General features: G+C 40.6%; 1 protein-coding gene and 1 pseudogene across 1 annotated transcript in view; both read right to left on the minus strand.

Annotated features, from left to right (window-relative positions):
- The window catches only part of RNF144B (ring finger protein 144B), a 142005-nt gene that overhangs the window by 98129 nt on the left and 22814 nt on the right, over positions 1 to 21062 (minus strand). Inside the window, exon 2 of the mRNA XM_087820626.1 lies at positions 10839 to 10919. The gene's annotated coding sequence lies outside the window, so the exon portion shown is untranslated. The remainder of the gene's footprint in view (positions 1 to 10838; positions 10920 to 21062) is intronic.
- LOC148092494 (small ribosomal subunit protein eS24 pseudogene) lies at positions 13943 to 14402 on the minus strand (annotated as a pseudogene).

Below are 21062 nucleotides of genomic sequence, written 5' to 3' on the forward strand. Positions count from 1 at the left end.
TAACCAATGCCATCCCAATAAATTCAATGTTTTAAAAATGGAGAAAAGTAATGGACCAATACCCTTTATTTGAATGTATTTTTGGGATAAAGAGAGAAAAATTTATATCTATATATTACAGTAACTGAATAAGCTACTTTCAATAAAAAGAAAATATCTGAAAAAGTTACTGTTTATGTTAACTACTAAATCATATTGATGTAATGTTTTCTCGTTCCTTCTTTAGTTTTAAAACAAACAAGAATTTAAAAAGAAAAATAAATTTTAATGATGTTATCCAAATTCAATAAAATGTCATGTGTAAACTACAATTTACACTTACGAGTAAAAATTGTACCCTTTGCAATTTGCACTCCGTCACACTGTTTCAAGTTTTAAACACACACAAAAACTCCATATGGTCACAAAGAGTGACAGAATTGAAGGAAGTAGATTTCTTCATCTGCACAATGACAGTGCTGTCATTATTTATTTCAAATCTAGGATTTAACCACAGAAATGTATAGTTCTGTGTGGGTCAGAAACTCAAACTACACCTAAAGTGAACTCAAACAATTGTGAACCGTTAGGAACCTACTTTCAAAATGAATGTGTACGGATCACTCACATTGGGGAAAGCCAGACCCCATGATGGCTAGCCCTGTGGAGAGGCCCAAATAGCTAGGAATTGAGGCCTCCCACCAACAGCCTTCAAATGACTGAAGCTGTAGCCAACATCTTCATTGCAAACTCATGAAAGAGGCTCAGCCAGAACTGTGGTCCTAAAGCTGCTCCCAGATACTGACACTCAGATACTGTGGGAGAGAAGAAATGTTCATCATTTTTTTAAATGTTATTAACCAATGTTACCCCAATAAACTTTTTTTAAGTGAATGCATACAGCTCAGTGTTTAAGTGGTTCTCCAAATTAACTTCCCTATAGAAACAATGTTTATAAGTAATACAAATGTGCTCATTTATAGCTTACATATACATTATTAAAACTCAACAGTAACCACAGCAGGACTTAGAACTTAGGCCAACAAAAGAGTTTTTTCAGGGAAGAGTATTTTATCGCTGACATTTGTTTAGAATTGTCATCCCGTGGTGATATTAAAAAGCAGGCCAACATTTACTGGTTTTGTTTTATATCCATACACAGACAAATCACCCTCTTTGGGTTCACCCACAACAGGCCGCTCTTACTGTCCCACCCCTTGGTGGGTCATGGCCAGGGAAAAAAGAGATTTAAGTCAATTCTTGAATGAAATAAGTAATATAGACTCACTAAATGGAGAGTAGAGAATTACAACAGGTAAACGAGCATATGTTTAAGCTATACCACCCTCTCAAGAATACCAAAGTACTGGAAAGGAATCTACATTTAAACTGCAATCTATGTCACAGATGTGGCAATTACATTAAAAATCTGTACATGAGAATGGCTTAAACATAGATATTTTTCATATTTCAAGATGTAACTGTCAGTGTTATTTTTGACTGCCACCATATGTGGAATAATAACTTATTCCCCTTTTCTTAAAAAGGATGCTGAGGACACAAAAGTAAACCTGTGCCTCAACAAAGGCTACAAATAAAGAGATACCCCTATTGACAGGTTTAAAAACTCAAACAGTCTCACCAGGAAAACTATGGCACCTGAGCACAGTTCCTAAGCTTGTATTTGGGCCCTTATTTCCTATTGTCACACTGGCAATCCTGCCTTAATTCCAGTAGGCTGAACCACATGGCCGTTCATATCCCAAAGAACAGCCAATCAATGCGCTTGCAAAGCCTCGAGAAACCTGACGGCTGTTGGCAGCTGAATCACACCACAGGTTTGTCTGCAACGACAACTGCAGTCCTGAGAGGCTTTCAAACGTGATGTGCAGTCTGGTGCTAAGCCAAGACTGGGGTCCTGGAATCAAAAACAAGGCTGTACAATGAGACACCTTACAGACTTAGCAGTCTTGTGAGCCCCAAATATTCTGCATGGCCCTGTGTTCTCTACAGGCATTTGATTTAATTAAATTCAATCTATTTCAACCCAAGTAATAGTTACCTCTAGGCCGGGTCCTGTGCTAGACAGTGGGGACTTGGGGGGCTGGGAGGGAGGAAGGAAGTATGAATAAAAGAATTCCTGTTTCAAAACGTTCTCGGTCCAAAAGAGGAGACTGCAGGAACCCTGAGATAAAGGTAACAACAGAACAGAGGCCCTGGTACAAAGGAAACACAGAGGAAATAGCCTTCTGGAGGATCAGGGGAGGTGATAAAGAGCTGCATTTAAAGAATAAACTGGAGTTCACCAGGCAAGAGGCAGGAAAATCACCTCCAGTTGTATCAGGACTTGTGAATGTCCTGTCAATTTACCTTGCCCTTGAGTACCTTTAATACTGAAGACAATACCCATCATTCTTATTTCAACTGGACGGCCACAAAGGAATCTGTAATGTCTATTCCTCTTGGCCCACAAGTGACAAAATATTTGTGAATAAATAACTCATTTGCTGAGGACTTACCCTGTGCTAGATATATCACAGTAGGTATGTTAGTCCCACAAATTCCCCTAAAAATTATGTATATTATTATCTTTACAGATGAAAACCCCTTAGTTAGATCAAGGTCACCTGGCTAGCCAATGGCTGAGCCAGATTTTGAACCAGGTTCATCTAATGCCAATGGTTCCAGTCTTAATCGCCACTCTAGAGTTCCTCTTTTGAACATCCTATGCATATCTAAACCAATCCTTTGTTTTTCTGTTTATAAGAATCTCCAGGTTGACGTAGTTATGTTCTCCTTTTGCTCTGCTATGGAACTAGAGCTAAGTTGCCCTCCCACAATCGCATCAGCCAGAGCCCCTGCTTTCGGCGCTGGCCAAGTCACAAATCACATGTTGAACTTGTATAGGGAAGTGGGAGAAAGTTTAGTTTGCAGGACATGGAGCTTTTTTTTAGCTTGGGGAGTCCCTGCTTCCAAAGATCCCCATTTTCTCTTTTTTTTAAATATGTTTTTATTGATTTCAGAGAGAGGAAGGGAAAGGGAGAGAGAGATAGAAACATCAATGATGAGAGAGTCACTGATCGGCTGCCTCCTGCAAGCCCCCTGCTGGGGATCGAGCCCGCAACCCGGGCATGTGCCCTGACCGGGAATCGAACCACGATCTCCTAAATCACAGGTTGATGCTCAACCGCTGAGCCACACCGGCTGGGAAAAGCCCCCCATTTTCTGAGTAGCAGAAGGAAGAGAAGCTCTGCAGCTGAAGTGATTCAAGAAGGAACTTGAGATAATTGAATACCTCCGTGTGCTTCATTCCACTTAAAGTTCTTCCAATGAATACAATATGAAAACAGCAGAACTAGATGGACCCAGTGGACTAAACCCAAAGAAAATGTCTTTCCAAAGCTCGGAGGGCATGCAAATATTACCATTTTTTTTAGTGCTTGTATTTTTAAAAGAAATGGAAAAAATGGGCTAGGGGGAAGAGTCCGCATAAAAACAAAGACCCACTGAACTGCTAAGGTCAAAAAGGAGAATCCTACCCTGGCTAACTCTTTCTCTGAGCTGTTTATGGCTCGCCCCTGGTTTCCCAGCCCTAATTCTCTCCCACTACATCTGACCCTTGAACAACACGGGTTTGAACTGTGCAGGTCCACTTGTACACGGATTTTTTTCAATAAATATTTTCTCTTTATTATTAGATATTCTTAATAACATTTTCTTCCCTCTAGCTTTGTTGTAAAACTACAGTACATAATGCAAAATGTGTGTTTAATTGACTGTGTATATTATCCATAAGGCTTAACTGTAGGCTATTAGCAGTTAAGTTTTAGGGGAGTCAAAAGTTACATGTGGATTTTTGACTGTGTGGGAGGTCAGCGCCCCTAACCCCCATGTTGTTCGAGGGTGAACTGTACTTATAAAAGAAAATAGTACATGGTGGTCCGCTTAATTTCCCCAATCATCTGAAACAGCTCCTAAACAACTAACTCCAGGATCTTTGAATGTGGCACAATTTTCTTGCTTTTTAAGGAAATTAAATGAAATTGTGGTTGGAAAAAGAACTGGCTAAGCATTTTTTTAAAAGTTCAGAACAGTCTAAATTATGGGTTTGGACACACAAGAAAAAGAAAGTTTTGTTTTGTTTTAATCCGATTTTAAACTGAATTAGTTGAGGCTGCTGAGAAGATGAACTATATAATTACAGCAATCTACGCAGATAATACAGCTATAGCAAAGGGATACAGTCAGACTCAAGGACAGAGACTTAAAACCTTTTCTCCTGCTTTCTCCACTAACGTCATTTTTCTCTTCAGTAACAGAAAAGGGAAACATAAATATTATATTGCATATTTAATGTGCAAAAATCTCCTGACATTCCATTTAAAATTCCATTTCTTACAAAATATAAATGTTATCACTTCTTGTAAAATAAATGTATCTTTTTACAGAGGAGGGGGAATTGTTCCTTAAAGGGTTACTAAATACATTTATTTACACTTAACATAGGTTTCTCACACATAAACAATCAGGCACCATTCAATGACAGGGATAGAGCCTGAGAAATGCGTTGTTAGGTGATTTCGTTGCTGTGTCAATGAAACCTAGATGTATAGTATAGCCTACCGTCCTAGGATACAAGACTGTGCAGCATGTTACAGTATAAAATACCACCAGATTAAATCAAGCACAAGAGAAAATGATGCCATCAAGAAACAAGAAAACAGCCCTGGCCAGTGTGGTTCAGTTGGTTGAGCACCAAAAGGTCACCGGCTCGATTCACGGTCAAGGCACATGCCCAGGTCCGGTTGGGGTGCCTATGGGAGGGAACCAATTGATGTTTCTCTCTCACATCAATGTCTCTCTCTCTCTCCCCACTCCCTTCCTCTCTCTTTGAAGTCAATAAAAATATACTTTTAAAAAAGAGACCCAGAAAACACAAGATGTATGCAGCAGCTGCTGCTGATGTAACACAACATACTGTTTTACAGCAAACTTTTTTTATACGTAGGAAGAGTGCACTGTAAAATATTGATTAATGATTTAAAGTATAATGGAGTAAATACATAAACCGGTAACAGTCATTACCAAGTAGTATGTACTGTAGATAATTGTATGTGCTACACATTTATACAACCGGCAGCACAGTAGCTTTACACCAGCATCCACACAAACGCACGAGAAATGCGTCCCCATGGCTATGACATCACTAGGCAATGGGAATTTTTCAGCTCCATGATAATCCCACAGAACCACTGTAGCACATGCAGTCCGTCATTGCCTGAAACGTCGCTATGCAGCACATGACTAAACCAATAAGACTCATAATACGTGTAAAGGAAGGGACTAATACTGCCTTAAGACTCATTCTTATTGAAATGTCCTAAATATTAAAATAATTTTTAAGCACCAGCAGCTTGTTATTAAACACTTTAAAAAGCCACACTGAATCGAGTTACTATTCCCACTTCATCTTTGGGACTGAAGAGAATCTCAGAATGTACTAAATATCAGGGCAGGGATACAAAAATCAAATGTCCACAAGACCCAAGAGTCTCTCTCTTATGTCACAGCGGCAGAACTTGGGCGTAACTGAGCAAGCTTTAGAAGCAGAAAGCCACGCTGCCGTGAGTTTGACCATTAACTTAGAATGTCTCTCCGACGTTCAACCTGACATAAAGATAACATGAGTATTAAAATGCAATGAGAACATATATATTTTTTAAAGTGATTTGTTTAAATGTTTTCCTTGAAAATTGAAACACAAAAGGCAATGCTAGCAACTGCAGTGCACAGTGAATGTCACTTTAGGGAACAAATAACTAACTTGTTTAACAAGGAACCAGATTTCAGAGATAGTGACAGAAAACCAGATCTACTGATGCATGTTTATTCCCTCAAGGAGGGTGATTGAAGCAAAAAGATTAAGTGGGTGCCTTAAGTATTAAAATGCAACACGAAGGACATAGCTCCTTTAAAGACTTGACAATAAACTTGAACTTATCCGTCACACAGATCAGGTGTAAGACCAGGGTGTGTTTCTAAGAGCAGCAACGCTGCTGCTCAAGCACCAGGCCGGCAATATTGTTCCCACTGGCTTAAAAGACTCAGAAAGAGCTTCAGCAAGGGATTTTCAAGCGCATATGAAAGGAAACAGAAAATGGGACATGGGAAACCTGAACGTACTGAAGGCAGTTCACTTACCAGGAAATGCTACAAAAATAATCAGCTCGTTCAATGAAAACACAATGCAGAATTAGGTCAGCAACTCTGAAAACATGATCCAGAATGAGGTCAACAGCACAGACCTAGAAACCTCCTTCCTCCCCGACTCCGCGCGTCCTTCCCTCGGTCCCCGCTGGCTGCCTCTCTGCCACCTGCTCCAGGGGGAGGAGCGCAGGCCCGTCCTCCCACGAGAGTGTCCCCGCGTGTAAGCCACGTGGCAGCCTGTACAGAGGCCCGGCCACGGGGCCTTCGGCCTGGAGGTGGCCGTGCGGGCGCAGCTGAAAAGACCCTAAACTGGCTCCGCAAAGAACTTCTGTTGCTCACGGCGGGACCCAGAGTCAGCCCTGGAAACTTCTTCGTGGCTCCGTCACCAGAAAGTCTGCAGAGGAGGGAGAGGAGCAGGCTGCGAAACAGCTCTCCCCATTCCCTTTCAAGACTCCAGGTCCTTAGATGTTTTAAACGACAGCTGCCGGGTGGGCCACGGAGGTGTCCCACCCGGTCCCTGTTAAGACTGGCCCCTCTGCCCTTCTCCTCTGGATTCCAGGGTCCTCTTTCTCCCTTCTCTGCAGGTGCCTGAAGCGCAGATGAATCCGGATACACTGCCACGTATGCCCCAAAGCTTCGGCTGGCCTCTGCTCTGCACCCCCACCCCATTTTCCCACTTGCTTAGTTGAGCTGGGAGTGCTGGAGATGATGTGAGGACACAAACGCACGCTGAAGCGGGAATAACGGACAGGCTTCGGCCCACCCCAACTCTGCGCTCCCTCTCGCCGTGGGCCCAAGCCCATCCTCCAGTCCCTGTAGTCTAGGTAACATGCAGAAGGAATCTGGGGGGAGGCTGGGGGGAGAAGTTTGTTTTCCTGTTTACCCATCGATCACAACACTTGCTAGCCTCAGAAAAAGGCAAGGAAGCAGCCGGGTGACAACTCGGAACCTCTTCAAGGGCAGGACAACTGCACCCTGGCTCTGCTTTCTCCCACCCCCACCCGGGAGGGCAGGCCCAGGCCCCCTCGTGCCATCTCCTCTCCAGTTTTCTAATTTTAACAAAGAAAGGAAACTCTAACACGTGTTACAACATGGATGAACCTTGAGCACATCATGCTAAATAAAAGCAGCCAGGTACCAAAGGACAAATACTTATGAATCCACTTGCATGAGGTGCCTAGAATAGGCAAATCCACTGAGACGGAAACCAGAACAGAGGTTCCCAGGGGCTTGGGCGAGGGGGAACGTGGGGAGTTTCCATGTGAAACGATGAAAAAGTTCTAGAAAAAAGGCAGACCTCAGAGATATTGCAGGTTTGGTTCCATAAAGCAAGTCAAACATTTTTTTTGCTGGTGGATGGTTTTGCCTTCAATTTGTAAAAACTGTGGCATCTGTGACACGCAATAGAGAGAAATGCAATAAAACGAGGTATGCCTGCAGACAGTGGTGATGGTTACGTGACATTGGGAATAGACTAAAGCCACTGAATTGTACACTTAAAAACGGCCAGTTTTATGTTATATATATTTAACCATAATTTAAAAACATACAACAAAACAAAAACAAAAAAGAAAAAAATACAACCTCACACATAGCCCCCCCAACCCCCCACCTCCTCCATCCCACACTGACACCAGTTTTAGTCCTGGCACTTCAGTGCCTGTCTGTCTTCTCTGGTTACGGTTCCACCCAAGGAGGTCTGGCTCCCAGAGCAGAGGGACAGAAGCTCGACGGTCCTGATCTGCTGTTACAGGACAGCTGTGGAGGGTGGTCCTTGCGTTTTACCTGTGTCTCAGGAAGCGGGTGGACCCCATTCTTGTTACCCTGGCTCTCCCATGCTACCCCTGAGCCAAACTCCCAAGGGTTGGTCAGCGGGTGGCCGTGAATCCATATTCACTATTTGCAGGTAAGCCTTGGTGTGACACAGCCAAATCCATTCCCCGCCTTGAGTGGACTCCTCTGGACCCTTGGGAGCTGGGTAGATGCATCAGATTATTGAGCGAGCCGCTGGGAAGAGATACGGCCTTCTCTACCATGTGCTTAGTGTCTCTGCAACACAAGCTATTCATTCATTAGATATTATTCAAATGATTATGCCTTGCAGCTGTGTTGTACAGCATGGTGACTGAAGACAAACTTCTATGTGCCGGTGTATGACCCTGGGCAGTCTCTTCAACGCCCAGTGCCTCAGGCTCCTCACCCATAATGTGGAGATCATACTCATGCTTATCTCATACGGCTCCGATGGACACTAAATGTGTTGCACAGAAAAGGTTCAGGAAAAATACTTAACACATATTGAGCGCTCAAAGTAAAGTGTTGTTCCTGTTGTTACCTGAGTCAATCTAACACCCTCAGTCTTCACTGCTCATTGCTGACGTGTGTGACAGTTTTTATTCCCAATGTTTGACACTCTTGTCCCACAAAAATCAAGGAGTGGGGTGCAAGAAGGTGGCTTTACTTTTTATTTTATAACTCTCTCTACAGTGTTTTCACCACTTGTACTACAGTGGCCAAAATACCAGCCAGCCATCTGGCACATGCTCATCCAACCGAGTTCTCCACCTCATTAGAATTCTCAAGAAAGACGCTTTTTTAAAAAAACTAGGATCCAAAACTGTAAGCAGAAGGGAACAGAGATGAGGGACAACATTTGAAACTCTGGTCCAGCTATTCCTGTCTCTACCCCTTTGACTTCCCAATTATGTAAACCACAAATTCCCTTTTTTGCATAGGCCAGTTTGAGGGGGGTTTCAGTCACTTGCAACTAAGATAGTCTTCACTGATAATCTTGAAAATGACATCATTAAAACAGTAGTGGAGCCCTGGCTGGGTAGCCCAGTCGCTTAGATCATCGCCCCTATGCACCAAAGTTGCTGGTTCCATCCCCGGTCAGGACAAATACAAGAATCAGCCAATCAATGCATAAAGAAGTGGAACAACAAATCGATGTTTCTCTCCCTCTCTCCCTCTCCATCTCTCTAAAATCAATAAATAAAATTTTTTTTAAAAATAGTGGAAATATTGATATCCATCTGATCTCTCTATTCCTCCAGTGTTGTTTCTGACATACTTTTAATGAAGAAGAATAAAATTAATTTCCAGCTAAATGACTGAGGAAATTATTGCACTCTGTAAATAATGAAGATTCTCTAAGGAACAACAGAAGCAGGGCTCGCTGTCTAGAATTCAAGCCAGCCTATTCATCAAAGACTTTAAGTAGCGCTGAAAGGACTGAGAGGTCCATCTCTTACAGGCACTTCTGCCACTCCCCAACACGACCCTCCCCTCGACCCCACTGCCCAAGGGTGGGGTTCATGCTCCTTCCGCTCACACCTGGGAATGCTGTCCACCTGGGGAACCTCGTCTTCCCTTGAAAGGCATTAGGCACTGCATCCTCAGTGAGGGCTTCTCCTGTCCACCCATAGCCTGAACTCCTGAGCTCCGTGGCACTCCTCTGAGCATTTATGACTTTATCATGGCTTATTTCTATGCCTGTTTTACCTGCTAGTCCTTAAAATGCTTGAGGGAAGAAACTCCCACAATCATTTCACCAAATGTAGCACCTGGCACAAACTAGGCACTCGATACAGGGTTGATGAATAACAGATGGGCTGAATCTTCTGACACAGATCTCTTTAGGCTTCCACTTGGGGGTCTCCTTGCAGACTTGACTAGTTGTGAAACCCCCTGCCCAAGTTCCCTAGAGTGAGGCCCATCTGGACCTCTGCCTTACCCTGCTTTTTGGTTTGGCTTCTGTGTCCTTTCCTCCCCTTCTCTGCCTGCTGTTCTCAAGACTCAGTTCAGACATTATGGGTCATGAAGAAATTATCAAGATATGGAAGTTCCCTTTGGGATCTCCTTAATTTTTATTTCACCATCACAGATGGGGAACTATGAAGCGTGGAGAAACTTTCAAGATGTAAAATAAGAGTTACTAACTGCAGTGAATGGATACTTGAAGTATGAACACACAGAGGTATACCTGCAGACACAAGACATGCAAATCCATGTACACAGGTGCACACACAGACACATAGTCACACAAAGGCATGCAAAAGGTGCCTGAAAATCTTACAGATTTAGAAATATGCTAAGAATCACTTTTTGTGTGTGTATATAAGACAGGAGTTGTATAATTCCAGCAACCAAATTATTTTCCTTCCAACAGAGATGAATGTGCTAACATTTTATTTTTCCATGTAAAACATACACCATTCAGAAATATGTTTGTTTTATAAGGAAAAGTCAGTTAACAATGTCAGAGCATTCTTCGGGAGTTAAAAAACTGTGTAGCAACAATATTAAATCAAACATCAGATCACTAAACACTCTGGCCTCAATTATATGAAGGCAGATGGGGCTTATATCTATCTGGCAAATGTTTTTCTCATTTGTTTTCATAACACCAGAAATAGACTAATTAGACTTGATTTAAAATCTCAAGTGATTTTTGGCCTCTCACTTTTTATCTAGGCTGAATCCCAATCAGAAAGTCAATGAAATATAAACATTTGGCCACCATTTTTGCTTCAAGAAAAGTTTGAGGTTCGGCAGCAGTGTCTATATGAGTATTTTCTAGCAGTTGACAAAAGCTATCTGTTTCTAACACAAAACAAGTCACTATAAAGAACTTGATGGGTCTCACCTACCTGTCCTCTTTCTCCTGATCCAGTTGTCACAGTGTCCCAGGCTTCACTGTCTGAGTTGAAGGTAATTTCTAGACATGACACCTATATGCAAATATAAATTGAAGACTAATCAAAGTTAAGTATAAAACTCAGGATTATAGAATTTCAGACTTAAAAAAGATTTATCAGTCATTTAGTTCAGTCCCAACACTTTATTAACAAACATACACAGGACGATTGTAAAGTTTGCCCAAAGTCACAGAGGTGGGGACAGAACCACTGGCCCTACATCAGATGTCAGGTCAAACATTTTCTTCCACTGTTCATACTGTTTCCCTAAAGACTAGAGTACTTGCCTTAATAATCCACTCTCACTTGTCAACACTTATGATAAGAACAGTGGGTGCCACATGTAAAACAATATTAGGCTCATCTCAAAAGAACGACGCTGTAGTTGTTTTAATTGGCTGTATACCACTCCTTCTCCACCATCCCCCCAAGAAAAAATATAAGCTCTCAGTTAATAAGAGCAAATTGTGACCCAATCTTTAACCTTAAGGCATGCCTGATGATTTTTTTTTTTTTTTTTTTATGTAAAACAAAAATTGGATTTTGGGTGGTGAACACACAATATACAGATGATGTATTATAGAATTGTACTCCTGAAACCTATATAGTTTTATTAACCAATGTCACCCCAATAAGTTCAATTAAAAAATAGGATTATCATAACCTTTAGCATGGGTGTGGCAGGGGGATGGGAGGGGGTGGAAACACACCAAAACATTTGTATTAATTCTTTTCATGTCCTTGGAATATCAAAATCACCTGATATCCATTCACTGTTTTATTATTAAAGGTTTGTAAACTATTCACTATTGAAATTTATTAACATCAATTTGGTACTAAATGTGTTACCTTGTGTAAATTAAAGCAGGATTCTTACAGTCTAAAGCGCCCTCTGGTGTTCCCATGTAAAAAGTTCTTTTCAGATAATGTGCCGTCCTTTCTAATAATAGCTAGGGTTGGTTTTTGGCCTGGACAGTCGAGTTTGGTTTAACATTTGCCATCTTGTTTGGTTTAACATTTACCTTGACACAGCAAACCCTTGATTTTGCAGACCTTGATTTAACGACAAAATTTCCAGTCTGTATGTCTTATGTGAAAATTAACATCCTATTAATTTTAAAACACTTTTAATCAAGGTTGGCTTATAATTAAATTAACAGGTGTTTGTTGTTGTTGTTGTTATTAATGCACTGATATTTTTAACAAATTTTAGCAAATAGGCCATATGTTGGAAAAGACACTGTAGTAATTTTGCCAACATAAATAAATATTACATATCTACAACTATAGTCTACATATTTAAATCCAAGGGTCACGGCTCATAAACAATGTTCAGCAAATGATTAGCATGTGGTCACACTGCCTCTCACAGTAAGTGGTGCTGTCGTCACTGTTGTCTCATGGCGTGACTTTCTGCAGCAGTTTTAACACAGGCCGGCTGACGTTCCGACGTGCACTAAGCCACACCCCAGCAGTGTAGCATTTGTGTACTCAGGGTAACTGGTGAGTGCATGCATTTATTAGACCTATTCAGTATAAATGTAAAATTACAGTAATACATATAGAAAACTTTTCTGTGAAATTAAACTTTTCATGCATACTTAATTTTAAATACACAAACGTGTCTACCTAAGTAAAAACAGGTAAACTAATTTTTCAATTTTTTAACCTACGCAGTCAGAAAACCTACTTTATTATATAATGACTTTCACCTTTACCAGACACCCCCTCACCTGAATTAGTCCATTATATCAAGGTTTAACTATATTTTCAATTTATATAGTAAATATCTGTTAATGAAGACTTAAAAGAAGCTGAGATGGGTTGAGCAGCCCTCCACTTTGTATTTCCAAGCTTCTGCCATAGTTTTGTCCAATACTATGTGAAGCACATGAGCAGCGCTATGGACTGAATGTGTACCCCCTAAAAGGTATGTGTTGAAGCCCTAATTCCCAATGTGGTGGTATCTGGAGGTGGGGCTTTGGAGAAGTAATTAGGTTTAGATGAGGTCATGAGGATGGAGCCCTCACAATGGGATTAGTGCCGTTTTATAAGAGGAAGAAACCAGAGCCCCACCCCCACCCCACACACACATTAAGGAAAGGCCATGTGGGGACACAAGACGACAGCCATCTGCAAACCAGGAAACAGGCTCTCACCAGACACCAAATCAACTAGCTCTTGATCTTGAACTTCCAGACTCCAGAACTGTGAGAAATATCTGTTGTTTAAGCCACTCAGTCTACTTTGTTACAGCATCCTGAGCTAAGACAAGCAGCAAACAGATGTTGCACTAACAAAGGATAACCAGCAATGACCCATTTCTATTTTCCCCAATCCTTTCCAAACACAATGGAACTACCATTTCCTTTCCAGGACAGCAGGGCATTTGCTTACAAAAGAAAATGCACCCAAACAGGAGCTGTCAGGACAGGGAACCCCTCCGGCCTCTGCGAGAACACCCTGATGCCGGTGCCCTTGAGTTTACCAGCGAGGCGTGCCATGCCCATGATCAGGCCTCTAGGATATAGGGAACTGCAAAGGCACAGCTCGTGGGGTCAGTGGGAAAGATGGGTTAGGGTGTTCAAAATATTTTCAGGGAAAAGAGGCCAAGAGTGATGCCTTAGAAGCATATGGAGGTCAATCTGGACACTTGGTCATTTCTTGTATGATGTAAAACTACAACGACTGTGTTATTTCAGGATGCCTTGTTATTTTTCAATAAGCTCAAATATTAAGTGCTGAATTTCTGATTCTCAAGTAAGTTGATGAATGTGAAGTTGCACAAAAGGTCAGCATTTGCCAGCCCTCACAGCCATGAGGGACAAAGCGATATCAATAACCGAGTGAAAACCCCAAAACGCAAATCTGCTGAAGAAGCATGAAAGCGGACATCAAAGTGAATAGCTATTTTGAGAACCCTGTACTTGAAGTTTATGATTTATCACATGCAGCTGCAGAGGTGCTTACATAACATTTACAGCCAGTGACTGTTCTTCTAAACTGACTTTGCCAATATATATTTTTTTTCACATAAAAGTTCTTAGTTAATCCTCTCATGAAAAACCTGCACAATCACCCCATAAAGTCACTGAAGAATTTTTATCCCTCTGTTGTCCAGTCTCCAGCTCACTTTTGCCAGCACCAACACTGGCCTTGCAGCCCCCTGACTTTCTTTGCTCTGTCCTGTGCTCTGTCCTTTCGTTGTTTCCTTGAGGTCTTCTCATGCAGGCCGCGTCTTGTAGGTCCATGTTTGGGTTCATTTTTCTTTGCATAATCCAAGGAATCATAAATCATGCCAAAGCCACTTGTCTTGACTCTATCAAAATGGATTCTGAATCCAGATACAAAGATGACATCTGCTGTGGTCTTACCCATTTTGGCTAGTGTTTCCCGAATTTCTGTCTTAGGTATTGTTGCCTTCCTGGGGTGAAGGACATCAATGACCGTTTGTTTCTGCTGAAGTAGACTGTTGGTCATGAACTTCCTGGTCTGGCTAGTTACTGTGTTATTCATGATGAAGGCCAATCTTCAAGCAACCAGGGAAGAAAACAACAACCTTGTCAATTTTTTATTTCAAGTTTTTGTGTTCAGCACAAAAAGTGAAGCAAAAGCTATAATGTGTTTGGTAATGAAAACAGAAGGATTTTTATAAACAGTTCAGTGTTGCTAATTTCATGGTAGTGTTATCAAAGCTTCACCTAGAAAAGTCAATTGCAAAAGTGCTTTCATTTTTTTAAACTAATTCATGAAATCAAAGCAATGCTTCTAGAAATGTAGTCTGTTTAAGATGAAACACCTGACATTATTGTGAGTCTTCTCATAAATTTGGTTTAAAAGTTCAATAGGAACTATAAAAGCATTTGTGATAATACTGCATAATTTTGGTGGAACACTGTGTCCATGGTAAAAAAAAAAAAAAAAAAAAGTGTTACTAATTTAAGATGTCTAATTTTAAAATTAAGATATGAAGCAGGAATGTAACTGGAATTGGTTAAAGTGTAAACGTAAGTCATAATTTCACTCAAAGAAGTTTCATTATACCAATTGAAATAAAAGCTGTTATTTATTAAAATTTACAGGTTTTGAATATGCCAAGTATTAAAGTACAACATTTTTGTAATGAAGCTGATATTTAATTAAAAAACAAAAACACATCAGCATGGCCACATTAGACTGCTCTCTTAGCTGCCCATCCTTAATTGAAACTACTGAGTAAATCAATGGGTCCTATCAATGGTATTGAACTTTTTCACAAATGAGTCCTCTAGATTTGGGGTGCCTTTTTTCAATAGCAGTTAGGAAAAATAATTTTATTGATGCTTTTCTCCAGCAGGTAGAAATCATAGCAGCATCGTGCAATATAGGAAGCTGTTGCTAAGCGACCATTTTGGTGTTTAAAAAAACCCAAACCTTCCTTTTAAATGTCTGCAGCATGTGAAAAATTAGATAAACTCTCCCTACAACTTTAAGCAAACTCATACAACTTATAAAAATTATGTCATCCTTTTTTCCCAATAGCAGTTAGAAATTTTAAACAAAAAATTCAAGGAGCACCAGAAATCTTCAGCTTCTGAGGCTTTTGGAGAATTACAATTATTGAGAAACAGGAAGGAAGACACTGAAATATCCCAATCCTAGCAGAGTGAATGAATTAAATGATGGGCACTCAAGTCATGTCCAAGGTTTAATACTGAAATTCCATAATTGTTCTTTGGAATATATCCACTTGTGGGTAGAAACTTTTATAATGTCCAATGGGATGGAATAAAATTTAGGAGCGCCTTTGATTTTGTAGCATCCAGTTGGGGAAACATCAAAAGAATCACATCTGGCGGTAATTTATTTGATGAATTTTGTCTTCTAGAAATATTTGTCAAGGAAAGGTACTCTGAATGGAGGCAAAACAAAACAAAACAGTATCAAGGATTATATTTTAGCTGATTACTTATACATTTTAATACAAAAATATTATAATTGAGAATATTCTCCATTTCACAGAATTCACTCAGTTTTCAATCAGTTCTTGTAGAAAGATTATGTCTCTCAAGTAAAAATATTATGGTTTACAGAGAAGAGTTCATTGAAAGTGTCAATTTCAATTTTCTTACCATAAAGTACAACTTCTAAAACAATTGTAGACATTACAAAAAATCAAAAATAATGTCCATACAATAAAACTAATTTTTCAGTAACTATATAAATTTTTAAATTATATAATATATAATATACATACATGATATATATTATAATATACTTTATATTATAATATATTTATATATGTTATAATATAAATAATATATTATAGTATATAATATAAAATATGTAACATATAATATGTATTATTTCAGTACTTTCTTTCCTTTTTGAAAGTGTACTGGTTTGGACAAACAGCTACCATTTACCAAGAGTTTACTATCTATCAGATACTGTGCTCAAATTGCTTTATCAATTTAATCTTGACACATACACTGAAGGGTAGGAATTACTATCTTCATTTTATCTGATGACAGTAAGTGGCAGAGTGAGGATATGCCTCCAGTTATCATGTTCTGCTGCCTCTCTCCCTGTATTACAGGACACACTACTGACCCACCACAGAGAGAATGTGCTTCTAGTTAATGACCATGAATTTGGTTGCAACATGACCTCTGACCCCGTCACCCACTTGGCCAACACAGTGCATTCTTAGGACAGCTGACACATTTAGGGGGCCAGACTACAGCTGCAAACACAAGCAATTAACTGCTCCTAAAGAACCTAGGACAGTCACACTTAGCCCGTGTCTTCCAAGGCACCGGTGACTTTTGCATGTGTAATCAAATCTCTAGTTCTGCAAAATCTTTTACTTTGCATTCAGTGGTATCCTATACACAAGGGGTGATTCATAATGGAGAGCTCTCACATTAATGTGAATTAAATGATACAGTAGTAATATGCCACATAGCAACTTTCGGGTCAATGACAGACCAAATATACAATGATGGTCCCATAAGGCTATAATGGAGCTGAAAAATTCTTGCCACCTAGTGACACTGTAACTATCATAACATCACAACCTGCTTGCAAATAAATCCACGACAAAATAAGAAACAAACCACACAAACCACTATGGCCATATTTTTGGAAGAGTGACCCCTCCTCAAGAAGAGCCTCAGACGTGTCCTCCAGGAGGTGTTCCAGAGGAAGGCGCTGCTATCGTAGGAGAGAACAGCTCCACGGGCGTCACGGCCCTGAAGACCTTCCCGTGGGACAAGAGGTGGAGTGAAGACAGTGACGCTGATGATCCTGACCCTGTGTGGGCCTAGGCTAATGTGTGTGGTGTTTGTGTCTTAGTTGTTAACAATACGGTTTAAAAAGTTTCAAGAATGTAATTTTTAAAATAGATAAAAGTTTATAGAATAAAGATATAAAGAAAATACTTCTGTGCCGCTGGACAACGTGTTTATGTTTTAAGCTAAGTGTTATTACAAAGGAGTTGAAATTTTCTTAAGAACTAAAAACTTCATAAAGTAAAAACAGTTACAGTAAGCTAAGGTTAATTTATTACTGAAGGAAAATATATTTCTACAAACTTAGTGTAGCCTAAACGTACAGTGTTTATAAAACCTACACAGTGGACAGCAGTGCCCTGGGCCTTCACATTCACGCGCCACCATCGCGTTGGCTCACCCAGAGCAACTTTCTGTCCTGCAGGCTTTATTCGTGGCACCTATACAGGTGTGCCACTTTTACCTTTTATACCATAGTTTTAGGGAACCTTTTCTATGTTTAGATACTTTTCGTTGTTACAGTTGCCAAGAGTACGCAGTACACTAACACGCTGTATGGGCTTGTGGCCTGGGCACAGCAGGCCGCCCCACAGCAGGTGGGTGGTGGGCCCTGCACCCAGGTTGGGCGGGCGCGCCCTGTGACGTTCACACAATGACACCCTCCTCAGAGCGTAGCCCCGCTGTGGAGTGGCACGTGATTGTATTTGACCTCAGGCCTCAGCTTCGCTAAAACTACAAGTTCTTTATAAGTCCCTGGCTATCCTATAATATAAAAGGTGGTACGAAAAGCAACAATCAAAGTATAATTATAACCCTGGCCGGTGTGGCTCAGTTGGTTGGGCATCGCCCTGCGCAGCGAAACGTTGCTCGTTTGATTCCCAGGCAGGAGGCAGCCGAAACATTGGCGCGCTCTCTCCCTCTCCCTTCTTCTCTCTAAAAATCAGTGAAAAAAATATTTTTTAAAAAGTATACTTACAAGTTTAGTCACTAAACTTAGCACTCGGTACATACTCTGCTGTCCTTAAGTGTCACTATTGAGGTTGGAAACTATTGAAATATGACCATGTTTAACCTAGATACTTATTTTTTTCTGATGCTTTCATTGTATTTTAATAGCTTCAATCATATTTTAGATGTACAAAAGCTTTCCCTTTTTTAAAAAATAACAAAGACATTATTTGGCAAACAGTTAACAATATGTACTACCAGATAAGGAAACTATACAGGCACGCCGCCAAGACAGCGTGGGTTGAGTTCCAGCCCGCCACGATAAAGCCAGTATCACAATCAAGCAAGCTGTAACTTTGGGCTAGTGAAGGGTCTTACCTCCGATCTGTAAAAACATGCACCACCTATGAAACACAATAAAATGAAGTGTGTATGCCTGTATAAAGTACAGTAGTCCCCCCTTACCCGCAGTTTTGCTTTCCTTGGTTTCAGTTATCCAAAGTCAACAACAGTCTGAAAATATTAAATTTCCTCAACCCCCGACGCTGTTCACTCCTGACAGGTACCCATCGACATCATCATGCTCAGTGATCCCAGACCACTCAAACAGATGGCCCTCCTGCTGCTGTGTCATCAGGTCAGTAGTAGCCCAACACTGTGTCACAATGCCTATGTCATTCACCTCACTTCACCTCATCACACAGACACTGTATCATCTCACAACACCAGAGGGAGGAGGAGTACGGTACCATAGATATTTTGAGAGAGAAACCACATTCACATAACTTTTTATTACATCACAACTGTCCTACTTTATTATTAGTTAGTGTTGCTAATCTCTTACTGTGCTTAACCTATAAATTAAACTTTATTATAGGTATGTATGTACAGGAAAAACAGTAGATGGAGGGTTCGGTACTATTTGTGGTTTAGGGCATCTGCTGGGGGTCTTGGAACATATCCCCTGTAAATAAGGGGAGAACTACTGTTCCTGTTAAGTGGATTAAACCAAGGAATGTTTTTAATTACCAAGGATAGTACAGGGTGGCCCCAAAAAATGTATGCACACTTTAACAGCTGATAGCTCAATTTTGAAAATGAAGTATATTTTAATAAACACTACCTTTATAATTATTCAAAGTGTATGTTAACATTTTGGGGGACACCCTATAGACTAAAATATTGCTTGAAGGCAAGAGGTTTGTTTTAGATTAGGTATTCCCCAAAGGGATTTTGTTTGATATATGACAAAGGCTTGATTGCAAATAGATGAGGAAGGTTCAGGCATTACTGGTATGGGAGCAGCAGGAAAGGAAGGACAGCTAATAGAGGCTGGGTTGTTAGGCCATGACTACAACCTAACTCCGCAGGCCTTACAATTATCCCACCCAAAGAGGGAGGGAGCTGGAGTAACTACACCCTAACTCTCACCAGCCACTGACTGAGTGCTGAGGGTTGCTGTTAAACTCCCCAGAATTTCCAGGTAGTCAAAGTTAGAAGTCTGAAGCCAATGAAATGAAAAGGTCTTTAAGTGGGCAGAGCACTGACAGTATAAATATATCGATATATTCTTACATCAAGTAACTATGCAAATAACATGCTAACTGCCTGCCCCCTTCCACATCAAAACAATAGTCAAGCCCGGCCAGCGTGGCTCAGCGGTTGAGCGTCAATCTATGATCCAGGAGATCGTAGTTCGATTCCCGGTCAGGGCACATGCCCGGGTTGCGGGCTCGATCCCCAGTAGGGGGCCTGCAGGAGGCAGCCGATCAATGACTCTCTCATCATTGATGTTTCTATCTCTCTCTCTCCCTCTCACTTCCTCTCTCTGAAATTAATAAAGCTATATTTTTTTAAAAAAACGAAAACACAATAGTCAAAATCTAGCAGTGAGGTTTAAGTAATTATAGCCAAGGAAAATAGTTCTAAGTTTAAACATCCTTTCTCAAACAAAAAATTCCTAGAACATCAAATAATATCATTATATGAAAATAACAGAAATATTTAATTTAAACTTCTATTAGGCTTTGGGTTGCAGGATATTTTGAGAAAAATCTATGAAACTGGCCCTATTAAAATATAACAAGGATTTCTCAGCCTAATGAGATCCCAACACAGTGTGAACAAATGGTTTATTGATTGAGCTGCAGGTGAATATAAACAACTTGAAACACAATTCAGCTGTATATTTCAATGCTTCAAAGGAGGGAAGAACTTGCCCATGGACCCCAACTGATCCTTTTTATGAAGAGAAAAATTGTAGTTTTTCATTTGGTTTTCTGTTTGTCACTTGGTAATTTAAATATAGGTTGGAGAACAGCACTGTTGCCATTTCTCACTTCTGAAATCTAATGCCCCACCCTCCTTATCACCTTTGTCCAAAAATGTCTTATATACCCAATGTTGCCTCACTGGCTTTGGAATTTTCATGCTTATGTGAATTCCCATGTGCATATATTAAAACTTGATTTTCCCTTGTTAATCTGTTAATTTAATTATTAGCTCAGCTAGAAGAACTAGAAGGTGAGAGGAAAGCATTAATATTTTTTTAGTGAGCCCGTTTGGTGAGCCAGCCAGGAGAAGTCACTGGCTGGGACCCTGTCAGACTCTCTGGTCTCTTGTGTGCAGGGTTCAGTGGAAGTTGGAAGTGGCGAGTCTTTTTCTCTCTTCTAAATTTGGATGGGCAGGAGAAACTATTTGTGAAACTAGTTCCTTGGGCAAATGTGACTGGTGAACACTTGTTTTGCGTACTCTTGTACCGATCCCCTTCCTTCCAGAGATGGTCTGTTATCTCCGCCAGCTGGATAATGCACAGTTTGTTTTGAAAACATAACTGCCTTTGCTTGAGTGTCCAGAGCTCTGGCCCTCTGAGGCTGCCCCAAGCTCAGGCAGCTGAGCACTCTGAGCGCTGCTCGAAGGAACGTAGTTTTCTCTAGATAGCAGATGGCAAGCCTGC

The sequence above is a fragment of the Miniopterus natalensis genome, chromosome 9 (genome assembly GCF_054644295.1).
Source record: "Miniopterus natalensis isolate mMinNat1 chromosome 9, mMinNat1.hap1, whole genome shotgun sequence".
NCBI lineage: Eukaryota > Metazoa > Chordata > Mammalia > Chiroptera > Miniopteridae > Miniopterus > Miniopterus natalensis.